General features: G+C 34.7%; 1 protein-coding gene across 3 annotated transcripts in view; it reads right to left on the reverse strand.

Annotated features, from left to right (window-relative positions):
- elfn2b (extracellular leucine-rich repeat and fibronectin type III domain containing 2b) overlaps positions 1-13133 on the reverse strand; it is a 168094-nt gene that overhangs the window by 154389 nt on the left and 572 nt on the right. The window lies entirely within an intron of this gene.

Consider the following 13133-nt stretch of genomic DNA (forward strand, 5'->3'; position numbering starts at 1 on the left):
ATTATAACAAAGCAACGGGCCTTGCAGCACTCATAAAGCAATATTAAAACGATAGTTCACCCAAAAATGAAAATGAACTAATCATTTACTCTCCCTCATATAGTTTAAATCTTTATTAGTTTCTTTCTTCCGCTGAACACAATGGAAGATATTTTGAAGATTGGTGGTTGGGACTTATCAGTTTGTTTTGAACAGAAAAAACTAAACTCTTAAAAGATTAAAACAATATGAGAGAGAGAGAGTAAAGGATTAGGTTATTTTTATTTTTATGTAAACAATCCCTTTTAAGTCCTCCAATGTCATTTTTTCTACACAGTAAAATCCAATTATTTAAGCTAACTCAAACCATTTGAGGAAACTGATTGCAACAAACCGTTAAAGCTAAAAAAACTAATCTATATGAGTACTGTGAACTCAATCCATTGGAGTAAATGAAGCAATTTGAGCACAGCAAAACCTGATAAACAAAGAGAACTCAAACCAACTAAGTACTGTAAAATCCAATAAGTTGAAGCAACTCAAACCGTTTGAGGAAACCGATTGCAATAAACCATTTGAGTTAAGACTAATCTATATGAGTACTGTGAACTTACTCCATTTAAGTTGATATAATGAGCTATTTAATTAACTCATCACCTTCAACACTGAGTTCAAAACTTTTCAAATGAGTACAATATATTTTCAGTAAATTTCCAGTTAACTATACTCATTTCACTTGATAAAGTTTTACAGTGTACAAACAATAACTGAAACACTAAATGATGTGTAGGTAATATACAACAAGCAACTTTCAATCATTGATTTCATTTCATTTGAATATTAAATTTCATAACCATATTGCCATAACACTTCTGTTCACTCAAAAAAAAAATTATTCTGTCATATTTTTTACTCATCCTCCAGTTTCCTACAAATAACGTGTAGTTGGAATGGTTGACAATAAACAGCCATTGACTCCAATAGCACATCTATTTTTGTTCCTTCTATGGATGTCAATAGCTGCTAGCTTTCAACATTCTTCAGAATATCTCAATTTGTGTTCAATTAAAGGTTAGAACCACTTGAGTGCGAGAAAATAGTGAATAGTTTTTTTTTTTTGGGGGGGGGGGGGGGGGGGGTTGTCCCATAAAGTTCTGTTCACATCATCAAACTTTCTTCCAATTAATGAATGATAAATACAGCTCAACATAAGCTTTAAAGACCCTAGATATTTATAGTGGCATATGACAGAACTGCAGAGTGTGCTTGTGTTAATTATTGTTTATTAGTTGCTATCATGTACCATTTGTTAGACATAATAGACAATAACCACAACCGAATTATCAGAATCAAGTATTTCACTGCTCTGTGAAATAAAATTATGCAAAATGGTTTCTAAACGTTCTAAAACAGAAGTCTGTAGAGATCCTGCTGTGCGAGATACTTTTAAGTGCTGTTCGGAGTGAACGAAAGGTCATTTTCTCTGAGTTGGTAAAGTATAAAGATGGACATGGCAACATCACTCTTTTAAATGTCAGAGGTGGAAATGGTGTGGGTGAAGGAATGAGACAGATAAAGAGAATGAGAGCTAAGGGCTCGAGATATGAGTTTGCATATATGCAGAGAGAATATTAATCAATTCCTTCTCTACACTCAGTCATTTTCATTCATTACTCAAATATCAATCTATCTCCCATACCAATTCACTTCTGAAAGCTGCTCAGTCTAGGTGTGATGAAAATTAAGCTGTTCGGAAAAGGACAACTGAGACGTCATGATGCTAAATCACTCTGGTCAAGCGCCGTGCATTTTTCTTTTAAATATTCAAGTAGACTGACTCATACAGTCATTTAAAATAACATCTGCTCTTTTTCCAAGCTTTTCGAACTTGCTTGCCAAAGAATCACTATTATTACTGGCGCATAACTCACATTTTTTTGATGCTCACATGAAAAATTATAACAATTATAGACAAGAGATGTGCTATTACTTTTATTGAAAACAAAACAATTGAACAGACTTACGCTTCAGAGTGTTTTATTTTGATGGTCCCCTTAGACATTCAGTTGACTTAGGCCCAATTCCAATTTTTTTTTAAGCCCTACCCCTTTCCCTTGGCCTTTGAAACAGAGTGTGGAGAGAAAGGTCTTCAAATTTACCCCTAAGGAATGGGACAGCACTGCAACATCCGCGCACGCCATCACAATCTCTTTCTTCATATGAGACCAACAACGGTGACTGTTGTAGTTATTTCAGCTGCGTTATTTTTTATCTTCAGGAAATCACAGAATGCAATAATATCATGCCATCATAACAGTACAATGTGGCAATAAGCTCATAACTGTACTGTGCATTTACACCGTGGTCATATTCATCTATGTAAACACAAGAAAACATTAACATTATACCAGACACTGTAAAATGTTCATTCCCAGCCACTAGATTATTCTGACAGGGTATTCGTGTCATTGAGTGTCAGATGTGAAAGTATGTTGTGGGACTACTATACAAGAGTTATTATTATGATAATAGATTTTGTTTAATATCATTTTATTTTTATTATTTATTACAACATACATTTAAAAAGTGCAAGTTTGGGAAATCTGTACCATCTCTGTGTGTAAATTACAGCAATGCAAGTTTAGGAATTGTATAACATGTCAACTTTACAATGACATATAGTGAGCAGTCATTAGACTAAAGATTGAATGCAAGTATATGCAAGTATTTAAATGTTTCCCCAAAAGTAGCTTTTTATTTATTATTATTATTTTTTTTAACTTTTATAAAATATTTTAACATAACAGTGATGTACTAAATACAATTAAAAAAAAGGATTTTGAAAAAATTCGCACGCAGAAGACTGTTGTCAAAACAATTATTTACACGGTCAGATAAAAACGTAGTCACTTGTATTTGGCAATGTTCATGAATCCAATATTTTTGTTACACATACACACACAAAACATGTTAATGAAGTCACCATTTTCAAAAACTTGCATTGTTGTAATTTACACACAGAGACGATATTAGTACAGTTTTAAAAAGTTTGAAGTTTTCAGGTCTCTAAATTACCAACCCAGGCTCATTCTGAAAACGCACCTCTATATACATTTCTGGAGAGCATCAAATACATCCCAGGAGCTACGTTTTTTTTTTTTTTTTTGCAGTTTTTGTTTTGCGAATCCAAAAGAGGCCGCTGTGTATGCTTTTTGAGATCCCAAATTTGTCTCGAGGGTGTCATTCGCGCCTGCTCTTCTCAAGTAAATCCACCAGAGGCCGCTGTCGACTGACTGTTTGACTGACTGAATGAGTGACTGACTGACCGATCAAACATTTTCCCCCTTCCCTAAACCCAACCAATAGTATTTTAAAAAGCACAGATTGACCCACTTACCCACCCACCCACTTTCCTAAACCCAAACGTCAAATGTATAGAGCAATTCTGAAAAAGAAAAGCCCTTGTCTGATTTTACCAAATTTCACATTTTCATAACAGTGGGAAAGCCGTTCATATGGAGGTAAGCGTTCAGCTGTTAAGCCTAAAAAATAACAGCAGCATACCACCCAGCATAGCGTTCATTTAAAAAATGAAATGCAGATATACTTCTGGCTATATAATTCACAATCTCCAGAAATGCATATAGGGCCTATGTTGCAAAATACAGTTGTCATTAGGTGTGTCAAAATTAATTGTTTCTTCGGTGCACAGCGATGGAGACGGGGACAATTCAGCATCGGTTCAGTAATAATCCAAACTGGTTATTACGTACTGACATCATTTATCCCATATGCGCTCTGTCGCGAGGGAGGTGAGCACAGGTATTTGCAACACTCTAGGCGCCAACTACTTAAAAACACAGAAACTATGCACAATTTTACTGTGTGTGTGTATGTGTTTTCTGGACAAACTTTCACTGACACCTACAGCAGAAGCCCCTATTTCTCTGCGATTGAGGGAATAAAAGTGAACTCCATTTCTCTCTCTCTTACTGTGGTCCATTTCACCTGCTGGCGTGACTTTTCCTCTCGGCTGCTGGCGTGACATTTCCACCCTTCTCTTTTCCTCTCGGTGGTTACAGCAATACTTCTGTATATAGGTCTGCATTCCCGCAGCTGTGCCTGTGCATTGTCATGGGACCCGACCAGATTTCAAGCGGCGCGGGAATAAATTTCCGAATAAAACGCGGGAGTGGTCGGTAACTCTGGTGTAATTTGAACAGGAGTGGGCGGTCTTACAATATCACTCCCGAGTGAGCAAGTAAGCGCGCGCGAACGTGCATGCGTGCGTGCCTGTGTGTGTGTGTTTATTTGTTTGGTGCTGTCTGTTTGTGTATGTGTATGAATGAGAGACAGCGCAATGCTGTGTGTCTATGTGTGTGTGTGTGTGTGTTTAAACAAACAGCTTGGTAAAGCCTGACCCCAAAATATAACCCTGTGTATGGAAAGCATCGTCAATGCACCGTGATGCATTGAGAAATCGAATTGAACCAAATCGATGGCATGATAATCGTAACCAAATCGAACCGTGAGACCAGTATAGGTTTACACCTCTAGTTGTCATGTCAATTAATTTCCAAAACCACAATCTACCAAAACCACAATCTTCCAACACCACAATCTACCAAAACTCAACTAGCATTCCAACAAGAGATTGTTTTTATGCAATTTTGAAGTCACTTGAAGTCAACAGAATCCCTAAAAGATTAGAATAAAATCCAGCTAAAATAAGTATGTGCTCGTCAGTTCACCTTTAAGTGCATAATCATTACTTTTAATAATAAATTACAGGAGAGGAGACTTCATTCAATTACTGAATTAACCACAGGTAGTAACAACCACACTAACAGCACCAACCTGGCAACCACCCATCATGCTGGAGAGTTATACTTGCACACATCACTCAAAAATGAGAAAACCAGTTAATAAAACAAATGTTATCACTTTCCCATGACAACTTTAGGAAATATTTTCACACTTGCAACTTTCTATTGTCTTATATAAATTTAGCTCCCTACACAGATACAAATCAGCCTACTGTCTACAGACACAGTCTAAGAGAGTTGCTTTGTAATAGCCGTGCTTAAGGTAATTTAGGGCCCCCAGTAGTATAGGGAGTGTAATTAGCCCTCTGAGCCAGCCAATAGGAAATGACAGGCAAGCTTCATTAACCCGTCATCATGAGCCGCCATAATGAGGAGACTTTTACACACAACAATTACAATCAGCACATCATCAAAACACACACAATAAAGTCAGATTTAAGAAACCTTAAGAATTTTTTTTTCTTAACTCTCTTTTTCTTCTCATCTTCCAACTTAATGAAAAGTTATGGATACAGAAAATGTTCTTAAGAATGTTCTTTTATCCCCCTAAAATTCTTCTAAGGTTTAGAAATAATCTCAAATAACTTATTAAAGATAACTGACAACTAGTTGTATATCTATACATTAAAAAGAAAAGAGACAGTTTACCTCAAAATGAAATGTCTGTCATCATCAAGTAACTTATAGTATATGTTAGTTATGCATAGGTTTTTAAAAGAGTTCTTATGTCCAGTGTTGTGTTTGTATTTATGATTAATTTATGTAGCACTGTTGTCCTGTGAGACAGGACATTTTGTTCCTCTGTATGCCCACACGTGTAGCAGAATGACAATAAAGCTCAACTTGACTTGATCATTTAGGCACCCTGCACTTGTTCTAAACCTGTTTGAGTTTCTTTCTTCTGTTGAACGCAAAATAATGTTGGAAACCTGTAACCTGTTGTTTATCCAATTATAGAAAACCTGGTTGGAGGTTTTCCACTTTCTTTAAAATATCTTCTCTAAAGTTCAACAGAAGAAAGTAACTTAAAAAAGGCTTGAAACAACTTGAGGGAGAGTAAATAGTTAGTACATTTTCATTTTTTCAAGCTTTTGTATTAAATTAGCAATGTTTCACTAAAATAAATACTATGTGAATAATAAAAACAGTTAGCTAAATGTTGCTACACCTAAACAAATAAGATAACTGATTGGCTAACTGTAGTATTGAGTAACTGTGTAGTAACTGTAGTAACTGTGTATTCAGCCCAGATTTAAAGTGTCCATGTACCAATTTTCTTCCTTTAGCTAATTTTCTCAATAAGAACCTCCAGCTCTTGCCTAGTGATATTTTTCTTTTTCTAGCTCTGTAGTGAACTTTTTATCTAGAGTAAATTCCTTTTTGATGGTTAATGTCAATCAAGCACATGCATTACATTCAAAAACTCAACCGGATAGTGCTTCATTTAAATATAGTATTGTAAAGTGATAAAATTAAAACTGTAATAAATGTTCTGTGGATATACTTTTTACATTTTATTTGTATAAAAAATATAAGATATTTTTAGAACTTATTTGAGATCTTACAATATTTTTTCCCAGAGAAATGCACTTTAAAAAATGTATGGATTTTTAATCTTGATAATTTTTTAAACGTATTTCTTTAAAACAGAATTTTTTTCATCAATCCAGCCACTGGAGATCATCTTCAGAGAAGACGATCAGCATGTTCAGGTGGGCAACACATCCAACTCTATCAGCCCACAGAAAAAAATCTGCTTTCACACACTCAAGTGTAAATTCATACTAATTAATGCAAACTATGTGTGAATCTATGTGTAGGACAAATGCATACTGGCACATACCTGCAGGAGATCTCTCTCTCTGTGTGTGTGTGTGTGTGTGTGTGTGTGTGTGTGTGTGTGTGTGTGTGTGTGTGTGTGTGTGTGTGTGTGTGTGTGTGTGTGTGTGTGTGTGTGTGTGTGTGTCTATCAGTTTACTGTCAGCTCTGTAAGACATTTTCATGTTTTTTTTTCTTTTAAAACGCAAATATATTTACTTCTAGAGCAGTGTTGTAGCATGCCTTAAGTTGGAACACATGAGTGCCAGACATTAGGAGTAAGCAACAGGTGTGAAATCACACATTAGCCTGGTTCTCTTGAGGTGACAGGAAAAGTTGTAAGAAGTTAACAATGTCAAGCACTGACATTTCCGTGTCTCGTTTCTAATTTGGGTTCAAGTTACTGAATGTAAACTGTCAACTCTCTTGAATGAACAGGGTTTCTTCCTAAAATTATGCAAAACATCAGTACAAGCTTTTTATCTGTACTAAAAATTATCAGACCACAAAAATGAAATGTACATTCAGCTAGGAAAGTAAGTGTTAAACATGTCATGCTTTTTCCAAGGACAAATATTTTTGAAGGAGCTGTTGATATGGAATTCAAACCGATTTTTGTAAAAACCCAAACAATTAAAACATATAAAGAAATAAAATCTGAAAAATACTAACAATGAAATGACACAAAGAGAAAGTACTGTATACTGAAATGTATTCAATACTTTATATAAAAGGCTTTTTTTTTTAGCTTAAAGTCACCTCTCATGTCGAGAATGAAGTTACATAAATTGCACAGGTGTGAGTTTTACACAGATTTCTATAAAGTGTAAAAATCTTGATGGTTCTGTGGGTCTCATCTATCTAATTTGATCTTTAGTAATAATTTTTTTAATTTTTTGAATCCAATATTTTATATTGGATTCAAATCAGGTGATTGGCCAAGCCATTCTACAGCTTTATTTTCTTCATCTGAAGGCATTTGACAGTTTTCTTGGCGTGTTTTGGATCATTATCTTGCTGAAATGTCCACCCTGGTTTCATCTTTATCATCCTGGTAATGTAAATGTTAGACTGAAGAAGCTAATAATAAATTTAAAATGATGAAGGAGAGAGAGATTTTAGCTGCTGTCTGGGCTTTCACTGCCTTTCTTCATGTGTTCAATACTTTTTCCCTGTGTCATTTCATTTTATTACACATAACTTTGAATACACTGAATTATAACTGTTTTATTTGAATATACTGAATTCTTTGGTTGTTACCAACTTCCGGGGAAATTTTCAATGTCAAAGTCAATAGCACCTTTAGAAATATGTTTTCTGAGAAAAATTGTGATGTGTTCAATACTTATTTTCTCTGCTGTATATCTGTGAAATTAAAAAGCCCACATTGATTCTAATTTAAATTGTATCTCTTTGTCATGATTTATTTATTTATTTTTACAATTGTTAGGCATGTATTATCTAATTATTTATTGAGAAATTTGCATAAAGCATTACTGTTCAAAAGTTTGTCATCAGCATTTCTTATTTCATTTTTAAGTATTTTGAAATGAATATAATATTACAATTACTGTTAAACTGAATAATCAAATAACTTAAACCTTGATAAATGTTGGAGAAATGTGCACTAAGCTCAAACTTTTTAATGGTATTAAACAAGGTTGCATTTGAAGTATTTATATTAATTAATTTATATTAATAAATTAAATTGTACTTTATTAATTCATTCATTTATTTTCCTTTTGGCTTAGTCCCTTTATTAATCAGGGGTCACCACAGCGGAATGAACCGCCAACTTATCCAGCATATGTTTTACGCATCGGCAACCCTTCCAGCCACAACCCAACACTGGGAAACAACCGTACCTCTTGCATTGACACACATGCACTACGGACAGTTTAGCTCATTCAATTCACCTACCGCATGTCTTTGGACTGTGGGGAAAACCAGCACATGGAGGGAACCCACACGAACAACGGGAGAACATGCAAACTCTACACAGAAATGCCAACAGACCCAGCCGAGGCTCAAACCAGTGACCTTCTTGCTGTGAGGTGACCGTACTTCCAACTGCACCACCATGACACCCAATACATTGTCCTTTAACAATATAATAATGTAAAACATTAAATGTTTCTACTTTAAATCGGGAGGCAAGTACATTTGATTACCAATCCATTTACAATACTTCATATTTGACATCTTTATGTCTCTGTGAGACAAGTGCAGATTTGTAAACATGACTACTTGCAGCGGACAAAAAAAAATCAACCAATTTCAGACACAGCATGAATAACACAAGTCATATATGACCGTAATTCTATTTTCGAGATTCAAAAGCTTTAAGAATTTGAAGTATTGACTTTAAAATAATATACCAACATATGTTGTGAAATACAGACAGAAGCCAGATATTTTGGTTTAATTGAAAAAAAATGTATATACATGAGCCAAATTACTTATTCATTACCACAACAACATGTGCTTAAATAAGAAAGACTGACTAGATTTTTTTTCTCCAACTGCAAAGTCATTTTCTTACCTTCCAAAGAGTTACAAAGAAATTAACACATTTTTTAAAAATTGATAATTGTTTACAGATGCTGAATTACATTGATATCATATCTCAAATGATCATCTTAAATATTATGTTTTAAAAATTGGTTTATTTACATTGCATGACACGTGATAATCGATGGATTTGCTCTTCGGTGTTTGGACTCTCAGTAGTGATTATTAAACCACACCGAACTGAGATAAACTGACCTGAACTTAAACACTGAAAACTGGACTGACACTGTTTCAATATATGTGAAGCTGCTTTGACACAATCAACATTGTAAAAGCACTATATAAATAAAGGTGAATTTAATTGAAAATAACTAAATAGCACTGGTCAGCACTTCTCTACTTTCACTTTAATGACATACCATTACCATTTAATCGCAGCAGCTATTCTGTAAATTTCATATTACACAGAATTAGTGTGCTGCAATAACTTGATGCAATTAAAAAGAACCACTGGTCACCAAAACGCAAACACTTCCAACATTATAATAGTCCAATAGCCACAGTATTCATTATAAAACCAAAGCGATTGTTCATTAATGAGAAGCAGAATATAAGACACCCCTCCTCCTCAACACACATACTCAGGCTCTGTCTCTTTTATATCATTATAAGGCTCTAATTAAAAGGCACATTGAAAGCCTGTAGGGATTCGATCTTTAGGGATGTATTTGCAGCAAAGGGACAGTTGAGCTTGGCATCATAATTACTGCCTCTCTGTGCAGTGAGATAAAGGATGCATCAACTACACAAGAACAACATCTTCTACGGTTTCCTTCATTATGCTTGTTTCATCTCACACAATGAGTAGCATAAAGCAGATCTGGGCATTTAAAGACCAGATTGTGCTCCCTCAAACCATAAAGCTTGAGGGTTCCGCTAAAAAAACACACATTTGTGCTGGTAGATGCTGTCCAAAATGTCTTCCACTTCACCATGCTAGTGGCTTGACCTTTGTGTCCACAGGCATTTGAGCCGTCTGTGCAAACACAGAGCTCATGTGGCTGAAGAACTGAGCTAATTGCTTCGAGTATCAATGGCTGATAGTGAGTGAGATGGAGCACTGTGACTCCCAGCTCTGCAAACCAATGGAATTGTAATCCAGCTAAGCTCTGCTATAAGCACTCTCAACCCATTTATTGGCACTGATTTCAAAATTTTCCTTCAGTTTTAGATGTTTTACTATAGTAATGGTAAATGATGCTGTGTGATTTTAGCTGACTGATGCTTTGGGATCGGTGTACAAATAAAATAAGTCAAGCAATTGTCTAAATTAGTTGGCATTATAACTTAAGAATATCAGAATCACAATCATTCTGAACATCAGCACCACTGTAATTATACCAGTGGCTTTGTGCCCAATCACAGCCAAGCATTTATTCAGTTGGGCAGCCCTCGTGCTTTTTGAAAATGACATTGATTAAATATGGTTTACATCTACGCAATTTAAATCAAAGAGTTTTTATGTATGTGACCCTGGACCACAAAAGCAGTCTGATGCTGCAAGTATATTTGTAGTAATAGCCAAAAATACATTGTGGTGGTCAATATATTTAATAGTATAAACAAATTAACAGTACTGAATAAGGGTATCATGATTATCAATGATGAGAGGCATCCTTTATCAAACACCTTTAATTGTTGATATTGTGTTCCCAGGTGTGTAAGAAATAGGGGGGGAAAACATTTATACCCCAAGCAATTAGGTTTTTTAATTTCTCCTCCCTTAGCAGCAGTTGATGGCTAGTAAACTGGAAATTTATTTAGAGGGTATCATGTTTTTTAAATAAATTATTTATGTACAATTATATAATTATTTATATACAAGTCAAAATTATTACCCCCCTTAAATTATTAGCACCCCTGTTTATTTTTCCTCTGATTTTTGTTTAACGGAGAGAAGATTGACCTTAATTTTTCTTATTATTATTAAAAACTGCTTTTATTCTAGCCAAAACAGAACAAATAAGACTTTTCCCAGAAGAAAAAATATTATCAGACATACTGTGAAAATTTCATTGCTCTGTTAAACATCATTTGGGAAATAAAAGACAAAAAATAAAAAGGCGGGCAAATAATTCTGACTTAAACTGTACATGCAAAATGTGAAATGTCAGAAGTCTCTGTGATTGTATGCTGCAAATAAAATTTCCTATGGGAACAAATAAAGTTAGGTAACTAACTAACATATGTCAAAATTATCATTTTTTTCGTGTATGCTAAAAATTATTACAATAAGTAAAGATCATGTTGCATGAATATATTTGGTAAATTTTGTACCATAAATATATCAAAGATTATTTTTTTTATTAGTAATATCCATTTCTACTAACTTAATTGGACAACTGTAAAGACAATGGTCTCAATATTTAGATTTTTTTACCCATTGGATTACAGAAATGGCCAGATATTACCCTATTCTAAAAAAACATACACCGGTGGAGGGTTTATTAATCCAGGCCTGTAGTCAAGGGGAGTGGGGGGGGGGAGTTCAGGTGGTTCTCACCCCTCAACAACAAAGGTCCAGAATGAGTCCTATACATGAGCCCAGTTGTCCCATTTGGACTGCTGCTCCATCATAAATTGTGAAAATAACCAACACAATCTCACGTCAATTCGTAACTTTTTTATTTGGTGGCTAATTATTTTGTAAGATCTAACTCGTACAATTTAGTGTGATTTGGGTTTAGGGGTTTGGTTAGGTGCCACACCTCCTTTTTAAAAATCATAAAATTTCGTACAACTGAATTAGCCACTAAACTGACAAAACCTGTTGAAAAAAGCTTTAAGACCAAGTCAAATCATCTGTTGAACGTCACATCATTGTGACTACAGCTAATCAGTTTTGGCCAATGCAAACTATGATTTTTCATGAGTTCAACATCCAGCTGTGCAAGAAAACATACAATCAGATGTAAGTGACGTCATCTTTAACTGTATTGTTTTTAAATGAAGAAAAAATTTTACAAGAAACTTTTATTGTAAATCTTGTTTTCTTGAAACAAAAAATACTGATAAAGCGATGCAAAGCACCAAAAGTGGCCCATATTAAAATTTATTTGAATTAAAGTTGTGCCTAAATAGTCACTAAAATGCAGTATGTAAATACCGTTATTAAATAGAAAATAAGGCGAATAACTGCAAAAAGGTCCACATTCTGAGAAAAAAAGAACCACCTCTTACGCCAGGTTGGCTACGGGCCTGTACATTATTTCAAATGTTCCATCAACATTTAATTCAGCAGATACATTTACATTAAAATGAAACAACAAACAATTTCTCATTTGTACTTATTAAAAGTCATAGAAGGGTAAACCCATGGGTTCAAAGATATCGGCCAAGTGAATTTAATGCGACAATTAGTTCGTGTTTGGGGCTGAACTGTAATCCTTAAATGTACTAATTTAGTATGTCATCAGGTGATTCCTGATCTTTTATCCCTGACAGGGCTTTTTATTATATAAATTATTGGTACACTGAATGACATTTTAGATCTTTAGTAAATAATACTAAAACAGTTTGGTCATTGTATGCTTTTACCTGTGAAATTTATTATAAACGTCTTATTCTTTCTCTTTCTCTCAGTGTGAAACATTTTTGATTAAAAACAGACAGCTACAAAAGTCCAACAGGTTATGCTAGAAACTGTGACTAAACAATGCAGTGTAATGAAAACCTGTGTCACATTTATTTGTCAACGCATTTTTAAAGCACTAATCATAATTCAGAATCTCTCACACCCTAACACGCACATCCTCTGAGCTGTGAATGTAATTCCAGCACACTGTGCGTGCAGACGCAATGCTTTCTGACAAACATACGCACGAATAACACGAGTCTAGTCAAAGTTATGAAATACCGAGGGAACAAGCTTCTTCCGTCGTCTGGATGCCGAAACCGTGTCACGTAGCTCGCCAACAAAAACCCGCCATGGTATATTAA

This window comes from Danio rerio, chromosome 3 (genome assembly GCF_052040795.2).
Source record: "Danio rerio strain M-AB ecotype USA chromosome 3, GRCz13ab, whole genome shotgun sequence".
In the NCBI taxonomy this organism is placed as follows: domain Eukaryota; kingdom Metazoa; phylum Chordata; class Actinopteri; order Cypriniformes; family Danionidae; genus Danio; species Danio rerio.